This window comes from Anomaloglossus baeobatrachus, unplaced genomic scaffold (assembly GCF_048569485.1).
Source record: "Anomaloglossus baeobatrachus isolate aAnoBae1 unplaced genomic scaffold, aAnoBae1.hap1 Scaffold_2840, whole genome shotgun sequence".
In the NCBI taxonomy this organism is placed as follows: Eukaryota; Metazoa; Chordata; class Amphibia; order Anura; family Aromobatidae; genus Anomaloglossus; species Anomaloglossus baeobatrachus.
Window position 1 is genome coordinate 41,075 of NW_027442309.1, and position 20,998 is coordinate 62,072.

Sequence of the window (20,998 nt, forward strand, 5' to 3'; positions counted from 1 at the left end):
TAGAATTGGCATCTGGTGCGATCTCTCCGCTTCCACTCCAAAGAAAGTTACCTGTTTATTCCTATCATGCATTGGTTTTTGGGGTTTTCTTTGAGTAATGATGATCTCTTTAGTAGTCTGTTGGCGCCCTCTCCTGGAGGAATAGTTTGCTTGCTCTTGGACATTCTAAAAGAGAGGTCATGATAGACATTGAGCTTCTGAGCTCAATTGGGGACAGTCATGGGTGATGAATGTTTGCAACCTACTGCGAAGCCTCATACCGCAATATAAGGAACGTCAAATACTAAGAAAGGGCGGCCTATGAAAGAATTACTACTTTCAATAAGTACACTTAAACGGCTAATTGGGAATAGAAAAACTGTAAAAAGCCCTCTGAGAAAGCCCCCCTCTAACCTTTGATAGTAAGCTTTTCTGTAGTCTGCCTGTTGATGTATTTTCCGTTTGAACTGTGCACAACATGAAGAGACGGAACACTGGCGGCTTGTCACAATGCCCCCCGATGACATCACAATAGCGCTGCTGCCTAGAAAACAAGCTGCGCAGAAGAAGTTGTTCTTTGGGTGGGAGGGTGGGCTAGTGGAAGGAGGGGGCAATCTCTTTTTTTCCCGGGTGGTAGGGGGATGACAGGAGAAGGGAAGCGGGTGGTGAGAAAGGTACAGAGGGCAGGGTTTGGGGGCTGGGAAGGAAAGGGAAAAGATTAGGGTTTGGGGATGATGAAAGGGCTTTCTACGGGTAAGGATGGCAAAGGGTGGCAGTGACGGAAAGTCAGGCAACCTGTCCTGTCCGTCTTTTTGTATCGTGAATTGGAAAGACTGCAAGGGGGAGGGGAGTTGCTTGCGCCCTAAAGGAGGAGTTATTCAGATTCATTGCAGTGGGCGGCGGCTGCAAAACGCACCATTCTTCTTGTTTTGGCTCTGCAAAGCAGCCTTTTCAAGGGTTGGCTTGGGTGACAAAATGTCTTGTGTAGGCGTGGGTTTGTCTCCCTCTCGCTCTCTCTCCCTAAGATGTGTCCGGCATAGGCCAGGGTGCCACTCGAGGCCCAAACCAATTCTGGTTATCGCTTCTCGGCCTTTTGGCTAAGATCAAGTGTAGTATCTGTTCTTATCAGTTTAATATCTGATACGTCCCCTATCTGGGGACCATATATTAAATGGATTTTTAGAACAGGGAGATGGAAAAAGAGCTTGCTCTGTCCACTCCACGCATTGACCTGGTATTGCAGTACCTCCAGGAACGGTGCACCCCTTCTTAACCCAGTTTCCAAAAGCAGAACTCAATTCACCTGATTCATATTAGCCCGATTTAATGAATTGGAAGAAAGCATACGTCTTCATATGCACCTCAATTTGGCCCATTCACTTTTCACACTTCCTCCTTTTGTTTTTTATCTTTCACACTTTTGACTTTCTTTATTCATCCAAATAGCAAACTCATCACCACTCAACCTGACCAACTCGGCTATGTCCCCGTGCTGCAGTTCTCTGTCTTATCTAGATCATTTGCAATTGAATGGAATAGATCCCTTTTGGACAAAGTGGATTCACCTGCTGCTGCAGTGACCACAGGTGTGATAACATCTAGAATTGGCATCTGGTGCGATCTCTCCGCTTCCACTCCAAAGAAAGTTACCTGTTTATTCCTATCATGCATTGGTTTTTGGGGTTTTCTTTGAGTAATGATGATCTCTTTAGTAGTCTGTTGGCGCCCTCTCCTGGAGGAATAGTTTGCTTGCTCTTGGACATTCTAAAAGAGAGGTCATGATAGACATTGAGCTTCTGAGCTCAATTGGGGACAGTCATGGGTGATGAATGTTTGCAACCTACTGCGAAGCCTCATACCGCAATATAAGGAACGTCAAATACTAAGAAAGGGCGGCCTATGAAAGAATTACTACTTTCAATAAGTACACTTAAACGGCTAATTGGGAATAGAAAAACTGTAAAAAGCCCTCTGAGAAAGCCCCCCTCTAACCTTTGATAGTAAGCTTTTCTGTAGTCTGCCTGTTGATGTATTTTCCGTTTGAACTGTGCACAACATGAAGAGACGGAACACTGGCGGCTTGTCACAATGCCCCCCGATGACATCACAATAGCGCTGCTGCCTAGAAAACAAGCTGCGCAGAAGAAGTTGTTCTTTGGGTGGGAGGGTGGGCTAGTGGAAGGAGGGGGCAATCTCTTTTTTTCCCGGGTGGTAGGGGGATGACAGGAGAAGGGAAGCGGGTGGTGAGAAAGGTACAGAGGGCAGGGTTTGGGGGCTGGGAAGGAAAGGGAAAAGATTAGGGTTTGGGGATGATGAAAGGGCTTTCTACGGGTAAGGATGGCAAAGGGTGGCAGTGACGGAAAGTCAGGCAACCTGTCCTGTCCGTCTTTTTGTATCGTGAATTGGAAAGACTGCAAGGGGGAGGGGAGTTGCTTGCGCCCTAAAGGAGGAGTTATTCAGATTCATTGCAGTGGGCGGCGGCTGCAAAACGCACCATTCTTCTTGTTTTGGCTCTGCAAAGCAGCCTTTTCAAGGGTTGGCTTGGGTGACAAAATGTCTTGTGTAGGCGTGGGTTTGTCTCCCTCTCGCTCTCTCTCCCTAAGATGTGTCCGGCATAGGCCAGGGTGCCACTCGAGGCCCAAACCAATTCTGGTTATCGCTTCTCGGCCTTTTGGCTAAGATCAAGTGTAGTATCTGTTCTTATCAGTTTAATATCTGATACGTCCCCTATCTGGGGACCATATATTAAATGGATTTTTAGAACAGGGAGATGGAAAAAGAGCTTGCTCTGTCCACTCCACGCATTGACCTGGTATTGCAGTACCTCCAGGAACGGTGCACCCCTTCTTAACCCAGTTTCCAAAAGCAGAACTCAATTCACCTGATTCATATTAGCCCGATTTAATGAATTGGAAGAAAGCATACGTCTTCATATGCACCTCAATTTGGCCCATTCACTTTTCACACTTCCTCCTTTTGTTTTTTATCTTTCACACTTTTGACTTTCTTTATTCATCCAAATAGCAAACTCATCACCACTCAACCTGACCAACTCGGCTATGTCCCCGTGCTGCAGTTCTCTGTCTTATCTAGATCATTTGCAATTGAATGGAATAGATCCCTTTTGGACAAAGTGGATTCACCTGCTGCTGCAGTGACCACAGGTGTGATAACATCTAGAATTGGCATCTGGTGCGATCTCTCCGCTTCCACTCCAAAGAAAGTTACCTGTTTATTCCTATCATGCATTGGTTTTTGGGGTTTTCTTTGAGTAATGATGATCTCTTTAGTAGTCTGTTGGCGCCCTCTCCTGGAGGAATAGTTTGCTTGCTCTTGGACATTCTAAAAGAGAGGTCATGATAGACATTGAGCTTCTGAGCTCAATTGGGGACAGTCATGGGTGATGAATGTTTGCAACCTACTGCGAAGCCTCATACCGCAATATAAGGAACGTCAAATACTAAGAAAGGGCGGCCTATGAAAGAATTACTACTTTCAATAAGTACACTTAAACGGCTAATTGGGAATAGAAAAACTGTAAAAAGCCCTCTGAGAAAGCCCCCCTCTAACCTTTGATAGTAAGCTTTTCTGTAGTCTGCCTGTTGATGTATTTTCCGTTTGAACTGTGCACAACATGAAGAGACGGAACACTGGCGGCTTGTCACAATGCCCCCCGATGACATCACAATAGCGCTGCTGCCTAGAAAACAAGCTGCGCAGAAGAAGTTGTTCTTTGGGTGGGAGGGTGGGCTAGTGGAAGGAGGGGGCAATCTCTTTTTTTCCCGGGTGGTAGGGGGATGACAGGAGAAGGGAAGCGGGTGGTGAGAAAGGTACAGAGGGCAGGGTTTGGGGGCTGGGAAGGAAAGGGAAAAGATTAGGGTTTGGGGATGATGAAAGGGCTTTCTACGGGTAAGGATGGCAAAGGGTGGCAGTGACGGAAAGTCAGGCAACCTGTCCTGTCCGTCTTTTTGTATCGTGAATTGGAAAGACTGCAAGGGGGAGGGGAGTTGCTTGCGCCCTAAAGGAGGAGTTATTCAGATTCATTGCAGTGGGCGGCGGCTGCAAAACGCACCATTCTTCTTGTTTTGGCTCTGCAAAGCAGCCTTTTCAAGGGTTGGCTTGGGTGACAAAATGTCTTGTGTAGGCGTGGGTTTGTCTCCCTCTCGCTCTCTCTCCCTAAGATGTGTCCGGCATAGGCCAGGGTGCCACTCGAGGCCCAAACCAATTCTGGTTATCGCTTCTCGGCCTTTTGGCTAAGATCAAGTGTAGTATCTGTTCTTATCAGTTTAATATCTGATACGTCCCCTATCTGGGGACCATATATTAAATGGATTTTTAGAACAGGGAGATGGAAAAAGAGCTTGCTCTGTCCACTCCACGCATTGACCTGGTATTGCAGTACCTCCAGGAACGGTGCACCCCTTCTTAACCCAGTTTCCAAAAGCAGAACTCAATTCACCTGATTCATATTAGCCCGATTTAATGAATTGGAAGAAAGCATACGTCTTCATATGCACCTCAATTTGGCCCATTCACTTTTCACACTTCCTCCTTTTGTTTTTTATCTTTCACACTTTTGACTTTCTTTATTCATCCAAATAGCAAACTCATCACCACTCAACCTGACCAACTCGGCTATGTCCCCGTGCTGCAGTTCTCTGTCTTATCTAGATCATTTGCAATTGAATGGAATAGATCCCTTTTGGACAAAGTGGATTCACCTGCTGCTGCAGTGACCACAGGTGTGATAACATCTAGAATTGGCATCTGGTGCGATCTCTCCGCTTCCACTCCAAAGAAAGTTACCTGTTTATTCCTATCATGCATTGGTTTTTGGGGTTTTCTTTGAGTAATGATGATCTCTTTAGTAGTCTGTTGGCGCCCTCTCCTGGAGGAATAGTTTGCTTGCTCTTGGACATTCTAAAAGAGAGGTCATGATAGACATTGAGCTTCTGAGCTCAATTGGGGACAGTCATGGGTGATGAATGTTTGCAACCTACTGCGAAGCCTCATACCGCAATATAAGGAACGTCAAATACTAAGAAAGGGCGGCCTATGAAAGAATTACTACTTTCAATAAGTACACTTAAACGGCTAATTGGGAATAGAAAAACTGTAAAAAGCCCTCTGAGAAAGCCCCCCTCTAACCTTTGATAGTAAGCTTTTCTGTAGTCTGCCTGTTGATGTATTTTCCGTTTGAACTGTGCACAACATGAAGAGACGGAACACTGGCGGCTTGTCACAATGCCCCCCGATGACATCACAATAGCGCTGCTGCCTAGAAAACAAGCTGCGCAGAAGAAGTTGTTCTTTGGGTGGGAGGGTGGGCTAGTGGAAGGAGGGGGCAATCTCTTTTTTTCCCGGGTGGTAGGGGGATGACAGGAGAAGGGAAGCGGGTGGTGAGAAAGGTACAGAGGGCAGGGTTTGGGGGCTGGGAAGGAAAGGGAAAAGATTAGGGTTTGGGGATGATGAAAGGGCTTTCTACGGGTAAGGATGGCAAAGGGTGGCAGTGACGGAAAGTCAGGCAACCTGTCCTGTCCGTCTTTTTGTATCGTGAATTGGAAAGACTGCAAGGGGGAGGGGAGTTGCTTGCGCCCTAAAGGAGGAGTTATTCAGATTCATTGCAGTGGGCGGCGGCTGCAAAACGCACCATTCTTCTTGTTTTGGCTCTGCAAAGCAGCCTTTTCAAGGGTTGGCTTGGGTGACAAAATGTCTTGTGTAGGCGTGGGTTTGTCTCCCTCTCGCTCTCTCTCCCTAAGATGTGTCCGGCATAGGCCAGGGTGCCACTCGAGGCCCAAACCAATTCTGGTTATCGCTTCTCGGCCTTTTGGCTAAGATCAAGTGTAGTATCTGTTCTTATCAGTTTAATATCTGATACGTCCCCTATCTGGGGACCATATATTAAATGGATTTTTAGAACAGGGAGATGGAAAAAGAGCTTGCTCTGTCCACTCCACGCATTGACCTGGTATTGCAGTACCTCCAGGAACGGTGCACCCCTTCTTAACCCAGTTTCCAAAAGCAGAACTCAATTCACCTGATTCATATTAGCCCGATTTAATGAATTGGAAGAAAGCATACGTCTTCATATGCACCTCAATTTGGCCCATTCACTTTTCACACTTCCTCCTTTTGTTTTTTATCTTTCACACTTTTGACTTTCTTTATTCATCCAAATAGCAAACTCATCACCACTCAACCTGACCAACTCGGCTATGTCCCCGTGCTGCAGTTCTCTGTCTTATCTAGATCATTTGCAATTGAATGGAATAGATCCCTTTTGGACAAAGTGGATTCACCTGCTGCTGCAGTGACCACAGGTGTGATAACATCTAGAATTGGCATCTGGTGCGATCTCTCCGCTTCCACTCCAAAGAAAGTTACCTGTTTATTCCTATCATGCATTGGTTTTTGGGGTTTTCTTTGAGTAATGATGATCTCTTTAGTAGTCTGTTGGCGCCCTCTCCTGGAGGAATAGTTTGCTTGCTCTTGGACATTCTAAAAGAGAGGTCATGATAGACATTGAGCTTCTGAGCTCAATTGGGGACAGTCATGGGTGATGAATGTTTGCAACCTACTGCGAAGCCTCATACCGCAATATAAGGAACGTCAAATACTAAGAAAGGGCGGCCTATGAAAGAATTACTACTTTCAATAAGTACACTTAAACGGCTAATTGGGAATAGAAAAACTGTAAAAAGCCCTCTGAGAAAGCCCCCCTCTAACCTTTGATAGTAAGCTTTTCTGTAGTCTGCCTGTTGATGTATTTTCCGTTTGAACTGTGCACAACATGAAGAGACGGAACACTGGCGGCTTGTCACAATGCCCCCCGATGACATCACAATAGCGCTGCTGCCTAGAAAACAAGCTGCGCAGAAGAAGTTGTTCTTTGGGTGGGAGGGTGGGCTAGTGGAAGGAGGGGGCAATCTCTTTTTTTCCCGGGTGGTAGGGGGATGACAGGAGAAGGGAAGCGGGTGGTGAGAAAGGTACAGAGGGCAGGGTTTGGGGGCTGGGAAGGAAAGGGAAAAGATTAGGGTTTGGGGATGATGAAAGGGCTTTCTACGGGTAAGGATGGCAAAGGGTGGCAGTGACGGAAAGTCAGGCAACCTGTCCTGTCCGTCTTTTTGTATCGTGAATTGGAAAGACTGCAAGGGGGAGGGGAGTTGCTTGCGCCCTAAAGGAGGAGTTATTCAGATTCATTGCAGTGGGCGGCGGCTGCAAAACGCACCATTCTTCTTGTTTTGGCTCTGCAAAGCAGCCTTTTCAAGGGTTGGCTTGGGTGACAAAATGTCTTGTGTAGGCGTGGGTTTGTCTCCCTCTCGCTCTCTCTCCCTAAGATGTGTCCGGCATAGGCCAGGGTGCCACTCGAGGCCCAAACCAATTCTGGTTATCGCTTCTCGGCCTTTTGGCTAAGATCAAGTGTAGTATCTGTTCTTATCAGTTTAATATCTGATACGTCCCCTATCTGGGGACCATATATTAAATGGATTTTTAGAACAGGGAGATGGAAAAAGAGCTTGCTCTGTCCACTCCACGCATTGACCTGGTATTGCAGTACCTCCAGGAACGGTGCACCCCTTCTTAACCCAGTTTCCAAAAGCAGAACTCAATTCACCTGATTCATATTAGCCCGATTTAATGAATTGGAAGAAAGCATACGTCTTCATATGCACCTCAATTTGGCCCATTCACTTTTCACACTTCCTCCTTTTGTTTTTTATCTTTCACACTTTTGACTTTCTTTATTCATCCAAATAGCAAACTCATCACCACTCAACCTGACCAACTCGGCTATGTCCCCGTGCTGCAGTTCTCTGTCTTATCTAGATCATTTGCAATTGAATGGAATAGATCCCTTTTGGACAAAGTGGATTCACCTGCTGCTGCAGTGACCACAGGTGTGATAACATCTAGAATTGGCATCTGGTGCGATCTCTCCGCTTCCACTCCAAAGAAAGTTACCTGTTTATTCCTATCATGCATTGGTTTTTGGGGTTTTCTTTGAGTAATGATGATCTCTTTAGTAGTCTGTTGGCGCCCTCTCCTGGAGGAATAGTTTGCTTGCTCTTGGACATTCTAAAAGAGAGGTCATGATAGACATTGAGCTTCTGAGCTCAATTGGGGACAGTCATGGGTGATGAATGTTTGCAACCTACTGCGAAGCCTCATACCGCAATATAAGGAACGTCAAATACTAAGAAAGGGCGGCCTATGAAAGAATTACTACTTTCAATAAGTACACTTAAACGGCTAATTGGGAATAGAAAAACTGTAAAAAGCCCTCTGAGAAAGCCCCCCTCTAACCTTTGATAGTAAGCTTTTCTGTAGTCTGCCTGTTGATGTATTTTCCGTTTGAACTGTGCACAACATGAAGAGACGGAACACTGGCGGCTTGTCACAATGCCCCCCGATGACATCACAATAGCGCTGCTGCCTAGAAAACAAGCTGCGCAGAAGAAGTTGTTCTTTGGGTGGGAGGGTGGGCTAGTGGAAGGAGGGGGCAATCTCTTTTTTTCCCGGGTGGTAGGGGGATGACAGGAGAAGGGAAGCGGGTGGTGAGAAAGGTACAGAGGGCAGGGTTTGGGGGCTGGGAAGGAAAGGGAAAAGATTAGGGTTTGGGGATGATGAAAGGGCTTTCTACGGGTAAGGATGGCAAAGGGTGGCAGTGACGGAAAGTCAGGCAACCTGTCCTGTCCGTCTTTTTGTATCGTGAATTGGAAAGACTGCAAGGGGGAGGGGAGTTGCTTGCGCCCTAAAGGAGGAGTTATTCAGATTCATTGCAGTGGGCGGCGGCTGCAAAACGCACCATTCTTCTTGTTTTGGCTCTGCAAAGCAGCCTTTTCAAGGGTTGGCTTGGGTGACAAAATGTCTTGTGTAGGCGTGGGTTTGTCTCCCTCTCGCTCTCTCTCCCTAAGATGTGTCCGGCATAGGCCAGGGTGCCACTCGAGGCCCAAACCAATTCTGGTTATCGCTTCTCGGCCTTTTGGCTAAGATCAAGTGTAGTATCTGTTCTTATCAGTTTAATATCTGATACGTCCCCTATCTGGGGACCATATATTAAATGGATTTTTAGAACAGGGAGATGGAAAAAGAGCTTGCTCTGTCCACTCCACGCATTGACCTGGTATTGCAGTACCTCCAGGAACGGTGCACCCCTTCTTAACCCAGTTTCCAAAAGCAGAACTCAATTCACCTGATTCATATTAGCCCGATTTAATGAATTGGAAGAAAGCATACGTCTTCATATGCACCTCAATTTGGCCCATTCACTTTTCACACTTCCTCCTTTTGTTTTTTATCTTTCACACTTTTGACTTTCTTTATTCATCCAAATAGCAAACTCATCACCACTCAACCTGACCAACTCGGCTATGTCCCCGTGCTGCAGTTCTCTGTCTTATCTAGATCATTTGCAATTGAATGGAATAGATCCCTTTTGGACAAAGTGGATTCACCTGCTGCTGCAGTGACCACAGGTGTGATAACATCTAGAATTGGCATCTGGTGCGATCTCTCCGCTTCCACTCCAAAGAAAGTTACCTGTTTATTCCTATCATGCATTGGTTTTTGGGGTTTTCTTTGAGTAATGATGATCTCTTTAGTAGTCTGTTGGCGCCCTCTCCTGGAGGAATAGTTTGCTTGCTCTTGGACATTCTAAAAGAGAGGTCATGATAGACATTGAGCTTCTGAGCTCAATTGGGGACAGTCATGGGTGATGAATGTTTGCAACCTACTGCGAAGCCTCATACCGCAATATAAGGAACGTCAAATACTAAGAAAGGGCGGCCTATGAAAGAATTACTACTTTCAATAAGTACACTTAAACGGCTAATTGGGAATAGAAAAACTGTAAAAAGCCCTCTGAGAAAGCCCCCCTCTAACCTTTGATAGTAAGCTTTTCTGTAGTCTGCCTGTTGATGTATTTTCCGTTTGAACTGTGCACAACATGAAGAGACGGAACACTGGCGGCTTGTCACAATGCCCCCCGATGACATCACAATAGCGCTGCTGCCTAGAAAACAAGCTGCGCAGAAGAAGTTGTTCTTTGGGTGGGAGGGTGGGCTAGTGGAAGGAGGGGGCAATCTCTTTTTTTCCCGGGTGGTAGGGGGATGACAGGAGAAGGGAAGCGGGTGGTGAGAAAGGTACAGAGGGCAGGGTTTGGGGGCTGGGAAGGAAAGGGAAAAGATTAGGGTTTGGGGATGATGAAAGGGCTTTCTACGGGTAAGGATGGCAAAGGGTGGCAGTGACGGAAAGTCAGGCAACCTGTCCTGTCCGTCTTTTTGTATCGTGAATTGGAAAGACTGCAAGGGGGAGGGGAGTTGCTTGCGCCCTAAAGGAGGAGTTATTCAGATTCATTGCAGTGGGCGGCGGCTGCAAAACGCACCATTCTTCTTGTTTTGGCTCTGCAAAGCAGCCTTTTCAAGGGTTGGCTTGGGTGACAAAATGTCTTGTGTAGGCGTGGGTTTGTCTCCCTCTCGCTCTCTCTCCCTAAGATGTGTCCGGCATAGGCCAGGGTGCCACTCGAGGCCCAAACCAATTCTGGTTATCGCTTCTCGGCCTTTTGGCTAAGATCAAGTGTAGTATCTGTTCTTATCAGAACAAACTGAGCTAGCTACACTTGACGAGATACGATCAGGGAGACAAGCTCCGAAGCCCAGCCGAGACCGAAAGAGGGAGATCGGACGGAAGAAGAGCTTGGCAGAAAGAAGCAAGAAGACGAAGGCTCGGAGAAGACTTGGGGAGACCAGAGGAACTTCGAGGAGGAACACAGCGGGAGAAGACACCCGGAGAAGAATCCAAGATCCAGCTCCGGGAACTCAAGCAGGAACCAGCCATGGCAAGCAAGCCAGAGAAGGCAGCCAAGAAGGCTCAGGACCCAGGGACCTCCAGGAAGGCTCATCCAGAGGCTTCTTCGGCCCAAGAGGCCCCTACCTCCGACGCCAGCCAGCCGGAGGGAGCCCGGACGCCGCCTGAAAAGGCTCCAACCCTGGAGCCTTGGATGCGGCAGACGGTCGCCCTGAAGCTGAAGGCGGTGGATGGTAGGTTGCCGGACATGTCCAGCGACGTGTTCTGCAAGAAGATGATTCTGGATCAGGGCTTCTCCAGGGCGGAAACCCTGAGTGTCCAGACCTTCATGACTGGCTTTTTTCTGGTAACCTTTGCCACGGTGAATGCCTGCAGGAGATACTGGGAGGCGATGAACGCAGCGATGCCGGACTCCCCTTTTCATTCTTTTTTAGGATCCTGTCCTATACAGAGGGATGAGAAGAGGATCACGGTCTCCATGCGGAACCCGCACACCCCAGGAAGAGACATCTCCACGTTCCTGGGACGTCTCTGCACAGTGGTGAGGGAGCCATCCCACATCCTTAACGGCAACGGATTCTGGACGGGTAAGTGGTCAGTAACCGTTCGACTCTACAGGGAACCAGCATCCGAGGATGGTCTCCAGCACCTGCCCCCGACATTCTCTCTGGGAAACTCCTTTGGTCTCATCTACTACCCGGACATGCCACACAACTGCAGGAAATGTGGCGGGAAAGGGCATTCGATGAAGACCTGCAAGGAGGACGCCTGCAGGGTTTGCCGGGTGACAGGACACAGCTCCAAGGACTGCCCAAAGAAGAAGACTTGCAACCTATGTGGACAGGCGGACCACCTTTACAAGGACTGCCCACAGCGGGAGAAATCCTGGGCAAGGGTTGCCGCGGCGACCCAGTATCGGGTAGTCACAGCTTCGTCGACCAAGGCAGCTACGACCAAGGCCACAGAGGCCAAGGACAAGGCGGCCAAGAACCCAGCGACCGTGGCTCCAGCCGATGCCCCAGCAGCCACGGAGTCCAGGGAAAAGAAGGGTAAGAAAACTGTTGCCCCCTCCCTGGTCACCCCCCTGTCACCCCTGTCCAAACCCCTCCCCCCCCGGCCAACCCTACTGAGGATTCCACCACCTCCACCTCATTTCCCTACTCCTCAGTTGGTCTCCTCACCCCCCCCCCAAAGCCCACTCTCCCTCCCCAGACCATGAGAGCAGAGGGCCTCAGCACTCTTGCACTTTTCACCGAGGAGGATTTTCCAGCTCTTGTCTCCTCAGGTACAGGCCAAAGGAAAAGGAAGGTGGAAGATAGTCCTGTCGCAGAACCTTCCAAGCTGTTCATTGTGGACCCCAATCCACCCCAGGAAGAGGAGGATGGCCTCCTCCCAGAACCGGACGTGTTGGAGCAGATGGTGGAGTCCCTTGTGGCCGAAGAAGAAATGGAGGAGTCGGAAGCCACTGAGGCACCATCCCTGCTTGATCAGCTAGCAGAAGAGGGTCTGCTGGAGATACCCTTACCAGCAGGTGCCAAAGAGGAAGAACCGCCCGACCGGAGTGGTAACTAAGGCACACCGCCTGCTCTAACTTTCTCTTTCCTCCAATGACTGCTAACATTAACATCTTTTCCATTAATGTTAGGAGCATCAGAGACAAGTTCCGACGACAGACAATTTTTGCGTTCCTTAACACTCAGTCTAGTGATGTATTTTTCCTGCAGGAATGCTCCCTTCCCTCCTCTAGGTCCTTCAACCATCTGGCCAGGGAGTGGACCCATGGCCCATCCTACTGGTCTGGCGGGGGCGACTGTAGGTCCGCGGGGGTCGCCGTGCTGATCAGGGGAAGCGCCTTCACATTGGACTCTGTTCAGGAAATCGTCTGCGGCAGGTTACTGCTCGTGGATGGCACCTGGGCGGGAGAACCTGTCAGGTTCATCAATGTGTATGCTTCTCCTGTGAAGAGCGATCGACTGGAGCTCCTCCAAGCCCTGCGCCCTCAGCTCGCTACCGCCAGGACGGTAGTGATGGCCGGGGATTTCAACTGCCCGATTGAGGAGGATGGACGCAGTTCTGGAACGGCTGCCAAGTTGGACGTCACATCCAAACTGCTCATTGAGATGGTGACCGAAGCCTCTCTTGTGGACGTGGTTGGCTCCATCGGACACGGATCCGTGAACTATTCATGGTGCCGATCCGATGGCTCGCTGCGTTCCAGGATTGACTTTGTGTTTACCTCTCGGGCGGTTGGGCGGAGTGGGCACTCGATGGTCCCCTGCTTCTTCTCTGACCACAGAGCCATTCACTTTCAAGGTGTGCTGGGCCATGGCTTCCCCATTGGCCCGGGCTCCTGGAAGCTGAACTGCTCTCTGCTGGAAAAGGGTGAGATTCTGGAGGAGCTTAGAGCTGCCTACTCCACGTGGCGGGCCTACAAGGCGGGCTTCCAGTCTGTTTCTGACTGGTGGGAATACGTTAAACTCGAGTTCCGTTTCTTCTTTCAGGCAAAGAGTCAACAACAGGCGTGTCTGAAGAGGAGGGACTTCAGGAGACTCCAGCGTGAGCTGCGTTCCCTGCAGGACCTTCTTCGATGCGGCTGGGACGTGAGAGAGGAGCTGGAGGAGACTAAGAGGAGCCTGAAAAGGCACTTCGAGGAGGAGTCCGAGCGAATTGTCTTCCGTTCCAAAGTGGAGAACCTGGAGAAGGGTGAGAAATGTAACTCGTTCTTTTTCAGGAAACTCCACGCCGGTCACACGCCCATGAATGAACTACGAGACGAGAGTGGAAACATGCGACGCGGGAAAGAGAACGTGATGAAGGTCGTCAGCGACTTCTACAGCGAACTCTACGCCCGCAAGACTACTGACCCCGAGGCCGCCGATAAGTTCCTGTCAGGTATCACTAACCATCTTGACCCTGCAGACGCGGCGGCCATGGATGTTCCTCTGACGGTGGACGAGCTGCTCTCGGCCGCCAAATCCTTTAGTTCTGGCAGGACACCGGGCAGTGACGGCCTCCCAGCAGAGCTCTATGTAGCGCTGGGAGACCTAATCTGTCCGGACCTGTTAGGGCTGTATGAGGAGATGGTGGTGGAGGGCAGAATGCCTCCATCTCTGAGGGAAGGAATGGTCACGATCCTGTACAAGCGTAAAGGAGAGAGGTGCGACCTGAAGAATTGGCGTCCCATCACCCTTCTGAACGTCGACTACAAGATCCTGGCCAAGACGATGGCAACGAGATTGAAGACTGTTATCGGACGGATCATCCACCCGGATCAGACCTGCGGCATCCCCGGACGTCGCATCGCAGACAGCCTGGCTCTCATGCGGGACACGGTCGAGTACATCAAAGCCCGCCGGGTGCACGCAGCCCTGATCTCGTTGGATCAGGAAAAGGCCTTCGACCGTGTTTCCCATGAGTTCCTGGGCAAAGCTCTGCACAGGTTAGGTTTGGGTAACATGTTTTGCTTGTATGTCCAACTAATGTATTTTGATATTCACAGCTCGGTGTTGGTGAACGGCTGGAAGACTGACCCCTTCCCGGTCCTCTCAGGGGTCAGACAAGGCTGTCCTCTGTCACCTCTTCTTTTTGTTTGTGTTATAGAACTCTTTGCAGAGGCTATCCGGCGGAATGGAGAGATCAGAGGGATCACCGCACCAGGACCAGAACGCTTCGAGGTCAAGTGCTCGCTCTACATGGACGACGTGACCGTCTTCTGCGCGGACCGGCGCTCAGTCGACACCCTCGTCCAGACCTGTGAGACCTTCGGACGGGCTTCGGGAGCCAAAGTCAACTGCGGGAAGTCGGAAGCCATGCTCTTCGGGGACTGGCAGCCGGCCTCTTCCGCCCCCTTCCCTTTCAGCATCCAGCCGGATTTCATCAAGGTTCTTGGAGTCTGGTTCGGGAAGGAAGGAGCAGCCCTCAAGTCCTGGGAGGAACGCTTGACCAAGATCACCCAACGGATCGGTCTGTGGAGCCTCAGACGCCTCACCTGTGAGGGCAAAGCACTGGTCCTGCGTAACGAGGTACTGCCCGTGCTGCAGTACACGGCCCAGGCCTGGCCCCCCCTTGCCACCGTGTGCAGGGCCATTACCAGGACGGTGTTTCGTTTTGTCTGGGGATCCAAGATGGACAGAGTAAAGCGGAGCATCATGTACAAGGATCCTCGCAAGGGTGGGAAGGGCGTACCCGATATCCCCACCCTCCTGCGATCCTCCTTCGTATGTGACTGCGTTCGCCGAACTCTGCGAGTCAAGAGAGGTTCCGCGGGTGGGTCCATGTCTCGCTTCTTCCTGCTGCCTCTTTGGAGACGGTTAGGCTGGGACAAGTGGGACAGCTCCTTCCCCTACAACTGGACGGCGCCATGGTTCTACGGAGACGTGGTTCGGTTTGTGAGGGAACACCAACTGGAGGGACTCAAGCCTGATTTGTGGAAGCCAAAGACTATCCACAAACTCATCAGAGCCAAGGACGAAATGGAGAACATTCCAGGACTTCATCACGACACACTGGAGACTGTTTGGACAAACGTGTCATCGGCTGGATTGACCAACGGGCACAAGGACTTGTCATGGATGGCGATACAGGGCGGACTACCCGTCCGGTCATTCATGCATGCCCGGAACCTGTGCAAAACCCGGTACTGCCCAAGGTGCCCCTTCGTGGAGGAAACATCGCTGCACGCCTTTTGGGACTGCCGTTTCGCACAGCGCCTGTTGGTTGCCCTGGAGGATGACCTGAGGAACTCCGTCCCCAGAGGGAGCCTATCGTACCATTCCGTACTTTATGGACTCTTCCCTGGGACTCACACCGTTGGAGCCATCCAGGAGGCTTGGCGCCTTATGAACTGCTTTAAGGACGCTATTTGGGTCGCCAGGAACCGGCTCATCTTGAAGAGGGAGAGGATGTCTATCCAGGATTGCCGCAGGCTGATCCACAGCCTGCTCAGAGACTATTCCATCATGGACAGTCCGGACGACAGCGCCGAGGAGGAGGTTTAGACCTCTTCCATGCCCCCTCCCTCCTTTTCCCGTTATGTGCGTCTTTCAATAAAGCTTCGGGCCTGTGATTTCCCCACCCTATCCCCCTTTTCCCCTACCCCCATCCCCCAATCGCCGGTTCGTCGTTATTTATTGTCTAACTTTTTCTTTCAGCTTGAGTGTTATGGATAAGCATAGGAGTGTGATGTATAGTTTAGTGCGTCGTACTCTATGGCTATGTAAGAAGGATTGTATAGTTCTGTGTGTACGGGGCTGCGGCACTGTACACGGTTTGTTACCTTTTTGTGAGTAGTGCATGATAATAAAGATGCTGTTAAATCAATCTGTTCTTATCAGTTTAATATCTGATACGTCCCCTATCTGGGGACCATATATTAAATGGATTTTTAGAACAGGGAGATGGAAAAAGAGCTTGCTCTGTCCACTCCACGCATTGACCTGGTATTGCAGTACCTCCAGGAACGGTGCACCCCTTCTTAACCCAGTTTCCAAAAGCAGAACTCAATTCACCTGATTCATATTAGCCCGATTTAATGAATTGGAAGAAAGCATACGTCTTCATATGCACCTCAATTTGGCCCATTCACTTTTCACACTTCCTCCTTTTGTTTTTTATCTTTCACACTTTTGACTTTCTTTATTCATCCAAATAGCAAACTCATCACCACTCAACCTGACCAACTCGGCTATGTCCCCGTGCTGCAGTTCTCTGTCTTATCTAGATCATTTGCAATTGAATGGAATAGATCCCTTTTGGACAAAGTGGATTCACCTGCTGCTGCAGTGACCACAGGTGTGATAACATCTAGAATTGGCATCTGGTGCGATCTCTCCGCTTCCACTCCAAAGAAAGTTACCTGTTTATTCCTATCATGCATTGGTTTTTGGGGTTTTCTTTGAGTAATGATGATCTCTTTAGTAGTCTGTTGGCGCCCTCTCCTGGAGGAATAGTTTGCTTGCTCTTGGACATTCTAAAAGAGAGGTCATGATAGACATTGAGCTTCTGAGCTCAATTGGGGACAGTCATGGGTGATGAATGTTTGCAACCTACTGCGAAGCCTCATACCGCAATATAAGGAACGTCAAATACTAAGAAAGGGCGGCCTATGAAAGAATTACTACTTTCAATAAGTACACTTAAACGGCTAATTGGGAATAGAAAAACTGTAAAAAGCCCTCTGAGAAAGCCCCCCTCTAACCTTTGATAGTAAGCTTTTCTGTAGTCTGCCTGTTGATGTATTTTCCGTTTGAACTGTGCACAACATGAAGAGACGGAACACTGGCGGCTTGTCACAATGCCCCCCGATGACATCACAATAGCGCTGCTGCCTAGAAAACAAGCTGCGCAGAAGAAGTTGTTCTTTGGGTGGGAGGGTGGGCTAGTGGAAGGAGGGGGCAATCTCTTTTTTTCCCGGGTGGTAGGGGGATGACAGGAGAAGGGAAGCGGGTGGTGAGAAAGGTACAGAGGGCAGGGTTTGGGGGCTGGGAAGGAAAGGGAAAAGATTAGGGTTTGGGGATGATGAAAGGGCTTTCTACGGGTAAGGATGGCAAAGGGTGGCAGTGACGGAAAGTCAGGCAACCTGTCCTGTCCGTCTTTTTGTATCGTGAATTGGAAAGACTGCAAGGGGGAGGGGAGTTGCTTGCGCCCTAAAGGAGGAGTTATTCAGATTCATTGCAGTGGGCGGCGGCTGCAAAACGCACCATTCTTCTTGTTTTGGCTCTGCAAAGCAGCCTTTTCAAGGGTTGGCTTGGGTGACAAAATGTCTTGTGTAGGCGTGGGTTTGTCTCCCTCTCGCTCTCTCTCCCTAAGATGTGTCCGGCATAGGCCAGGGTGCCACTCGAGGCCCAAACCAATTCTGGTTATCGCTTCTCGGCCTTTTGGCTAAGATCAAGTGTAGTATCTGTTCTTATCAGTTTAATATCTGATACGTCCCCTATCTGGGGACCATATATTAAATGGATTTTTAGAACAGGGAGATGGAAAAAGAGCTTGCTCTGTCCACTCCACGCATTGACCTGGTATTGCAGTACCTCCAGGAACGGTGCACCCCTTCTTAACCCAGTTTCCAAAAGCAGAACTCAATTCACCTGATTCATATTAGCCCGATTTAATGAATTGGAAGAAAGCATACGTCTTCATATGCACCTCAATTTGGCCCATTCACTTTTCACACTTCCTCCTTTTGTTTTTTATCTTTCACACTTTTGACTTTCTTTATTCATCCAAATAGCAAACTCATCACCACTCAACCTGACCAACTCGGCTATGTCCCCGTGCTGCAGTTCTCTGTCTTATCTAGATCATTTGCAATTGAATGGAATAGATCCCTTTTGGACAAAGTGGATTCACCTGCTGCTGCAGTGACCACAGGTGTGATAACATCTAGAATTGGCATCTGGTGCGATCTCTCCGCTTCCACTCCAAAGAAAGTTACCTGTTTATTCCTATCATGCATTGGTTTTTGGGGTTTTCTTTGAGTAATGATGATCTCTTTAGTAGTCTGTTGGCGCCCTCTCCTGGAGGAATAGTTTGCTTGCTCTTGGACATTCTAAAAGAGAGGTCATGATAGACATTGAGCTTCTGAGCTCAATTGGGGACAGTCATGGGTGATGAATGTTTGCAACCTACTGCGAAGCCTCATACCGCAATATAAGGAACGTCAAATACTAAGAAAGGGCGGCCTATGAAAGAATTACTACTTTCAATAAGTACACTTAAACGGCTAATTGGGAATAGAAAAACTGTAAAAAGCCCTCTGAGAAAGCCCCCCTCTAACCTTTGATAGTAAGCTTTTCTGTAGTCTGCCTGTTGATGTATTTTCCGTTTGAACTGTGCACAACATGAAGAGACGGAACACTGGCGGCTTGTCACAATGCCCCCCGATGACATCACAATAGCGCTGCTGCCTAGAAAACAAGCTGCGCAGAAGAAGTTGTTCTTTGGGTGGGAGGGTGGGCTAGTGGAAGGAGGGGGCAATCTCTTTTTTTCCCGGGTGGTAGGGGGATGACAGGAGAAGGGAAGCGGGTGGTGAGAAAGGTACAGAGGGCAGGGTTTGGGGGCTGGGAAGGAAAGGGAAAAGATTAGGGTTTGGGGATGATGAAAGGGCTTTCTACGGGTAAGGATGGCAAAGGGTGGCAGTGACGGAAAGTCAGGCAACCTGTCCTGTCCGTCTTTTTGTATCGTGAATTGGAAAGACTGCAAGGGGGAGGGGAGTTGCTTGCGCCCTAAAGGAGGAGTTATTCAGATTCATTGCAGTGGGCGGCGGCTGCAAAACGCACCATTCTTCTTGTTTTGGCTCTGCAAAGCAGCCTTTTCAAGGGTTGGCTTGGGTGACAAAATGTCTTGTGTAGGCGTGGGTTTGTCTCCCTCTCGCTCTCTCTCCCTAAGATGTGTCCGGCATAGGCCAGGGTGCCACTCGAGGCCCAAACCAATTCTGGTTATCGCTTCTCGGCCTTTTGGCTAAGATCAAGTGTAGTATCTGTTCTTATCAGTTTAATATCTGATACGTCCCCTATCTGGGGACCATATATTAAATGGATTTTTAGAACAGGGAGATGGAAAAAGAGCTTGCTCTGTCCACTCCACGCATTGACCTGGTATTGCAGTACCTCCAGGAACGGTGCACCCCTTCTTAACCCAGTTTCCAAAAGCAGAACTCAATTCACCTGATTCATATTAGCCCGATTTAATGAATTGGAAGAAAGCATACGTCTTCATATGCACCTCAATTTGGCCCATTCACTTTTCACACTTCCTCCTTTTGTTTTTTATCTTTCACACTTTTGACTTTCTTTATTCATCCAAATAGCAAACTCATCACCACTCAACCTGACCAACTCGGCTATGTCCCCGTGCTGCAGTTCTCTGTCTTATCTAGATCATTTGCAATTGAATGGAATAGATCCCTTTTGGACAAAGTGGATTCACCTGCTGCTGCAGTGACCACAGGTGTGATAACATCTAGAATTGGCATCTGGTGCGATCTCTCCGCTTCCACTCCAAAGAAAGTTACCTGTTTATTCCTATCATGCATTGGTTTTTGGGGTTTTCTTTGAGTAATGATGATCTCTTTAGTAGTCTGTTGGCGCCCTCTCCTGGAGGAATAGTTTGCTTGCTCTTGGACATTCTAAAAGAGAGGTCATGATAGACATTGAGCTTCTGAGCTCAATTGGGGACAGTCATGGGTGATGAATGTTTGCAACCTACTGCGAAGCCTCATACCGCAATATAAGGAACGTCAAATACTAAGAAAGGGCGGCCTATGAAAGAATTACTACTTTCAATAAGTACACTTAAACGGCTAATTGGGAATAGAAAAACTGTAAAAAGCCCTCTGAGAAAGCCCCCCTCTAACCTTTGATAGTAAGCTTTTCTGTAGTCTGCCTGTTGATGTATTTTCCGTTTGAACTGTGCACAACATGAAGAGACGGAACACTGGCGGCTTGTCACAATGCCCCCCGATGACATCACAATAGCGCTGCTGCCTAGAAAACAAGCTGCGCAGAAGAAGTTGTTCTTTGGGTGGGAGGGTGGGCTAGTGGAAGGAGGGGGCAATCTCTTTTTTTCCCGGGTGGTAGGGGGATGACAGGAGAAGGGAAGCGGGTGGTGAGAAAGGTACAGAGGGCAGGGTTTGGGGGCTGGGAAGGAAAGGGAAAAGATTAGGGTTTGGGGATGATGAAAGGGCTTTCTACGGGTAAGGATGGCAAAGGGTGGCAGTGACGGAAAGTCAGGCAACCTGTCCTGTCCGTCTTTTTGTATCGTGAATTGGAAAGACTGCAAGGGGGAGGGGAGTTGCTTGCGCCCTAAAGGAGGAGTTATTCAGATTCATTGCAGTGGGCGGCGGCTGCAAAACGCACCATTCTTCTTGTTTTGGCTCTGCAAAGCAGCCTTTTCAAGGGTTGGCTTGGGTGACAAAATGTCTTGTGTAGGCGTGGGTTTGTCTCCCTCTCGCTCTCTCTCCCTAAGATGTGTCCGGCATAGGCCAGGGTGCCACTCGAGGCCCAAACCAATTCTGGTTATCGCTTCTCGGCCTTTTGGCTAAGATCAAGTGTAGTATCTGTGAGGCTCGGCAGATGCAATGCACACTGGAAGGTTGCGCTTGCTAGTACTCTGGATGTATAGTATATTCATCTAGAGGAAAACATGGCCCTACCAGGATCGAGGCTATTAGACTGAGTAAGTGTGGGGGCTATGGTGCAATGTGCCCCAGGACTGA

The 20,998-nt window shown here is 49.1% G+C and overlaps 8 non-coding genes and 3 pseudogenes across 8 annotated transcripts; all 11 read left to right on the forward strand.

Moving 5' to 3' along the window:
- Positions 1-1,056: 1,056 nt before the first annotated feature.
- LOC142266311 (U2 spliceosomal RNA) lies at positions 1,057-1,247 on the forward strand. The gene has a single exon (XR_012732415.1). It is a non-coding gene; the product is annotated as a U2 spliceosomal RNA (small nuclear RNA).
- A 1,387-nt stretch (positions 1,248-2,634) lies between these two features.
- Positions 2,635-2,825, forward strand: LOC142266312 (U2 spliceosomal RNA). The gene has a single exon (XR_012732416.1). It is a non-coding gene; the product is annotated as a U2 spliceosomal RNA (small nuclear RNA).
- Positions 2,826-4,212: 1,387 nt separating this feature from the next.
- Positions 4,213-4,403, forward strand: LOC142266315 (U2 spliceosomal RNA). The gene has a single exon (XR_012732418.1). It is a non-coding gene; the product is annotated as a U2 spliceosomal RNA (small nuclear RNA).
- Positions 4,404-5,790: 1,387 nt separating this feature from the next.
- LOC142266316 (U2 spliceosomal RNA) lies at positions 5,791-5,981 on the forward strand. The gene has a single exon (XR_012732419.1). It is a non-coding gene; the product is annotated as a U2 spliceosomal RNA (small nuclear RNA).
- Positions 5,982-7,368: 1,387 nt separating this feature from the next.
- On the forward strand, positions 7,369-7,559 carry LOC142266317 (U2 spliceosomal RNA). The gene has a single exon (XR_012732420.1). It is a non-coding gene; the product is annotated as a U2 spliceosomal RNA (small nuclear RNA).
- Positions 7,560-8,946: 1,387 nt separating this feature from the next.
- On the forward strand, positions 8,947-9,137 carry LOC142266318 (U2 spliceosomal RNA). Its single transcript, XR_012732421.1, has one exon. It is a non-coding gene; the product is annotated as a U2 spliceosomal RNA (small nuclear RNA).
- A 1,387-nt stretch (positions 9,138-10,524) lies between these two features.
- LOC142266287 (U2 spliceosomal RNA) lies at positions 10,525-10,628 on the forward strand (annotated as a pseudogene).
- Positions 10,629-16,056: 5,428 nt separating this feature from the next.
- Positions 16,057-16,257, forward strand: LOC142266279 (U2 spliceosomal RNA; annotated as a pseudogene).
- Positions 16,258-17,644: 1,387 nt separating this feature from the next.
- LOC142266319 (U2 spliceosomal RNA) lies at positions 17,645-17,835 on the forward strand. The gene has a single exon (XR_012732422.1). It is a non-coding gene; the product is annotated as a U2 spliceosomal RNA (small nuclear RNA).
- A 1,387-nt stretch (positions 17,836-19,222) lies between these two features.
- On the forward strand, positions 19,223-19,413 carry LOC142266320 (U2 spliceosomal RNA). The gene has a single exon (XR_012732423.1). It is a non-coding gene; the product is annotated as a U2 spliceosomal RNA (small nuclear RNA).
- Positions 19,414-20,800: 1,387 nt separating this feature from the next.
- Positions 20,801-20,927, forward strand: LOC142266291 (U2 spliceosomal RNA; annotated as a pseudogene).
- The last annotated feature ends 71 nt before the right edge of the window (positions 20,928-20,998 follow it).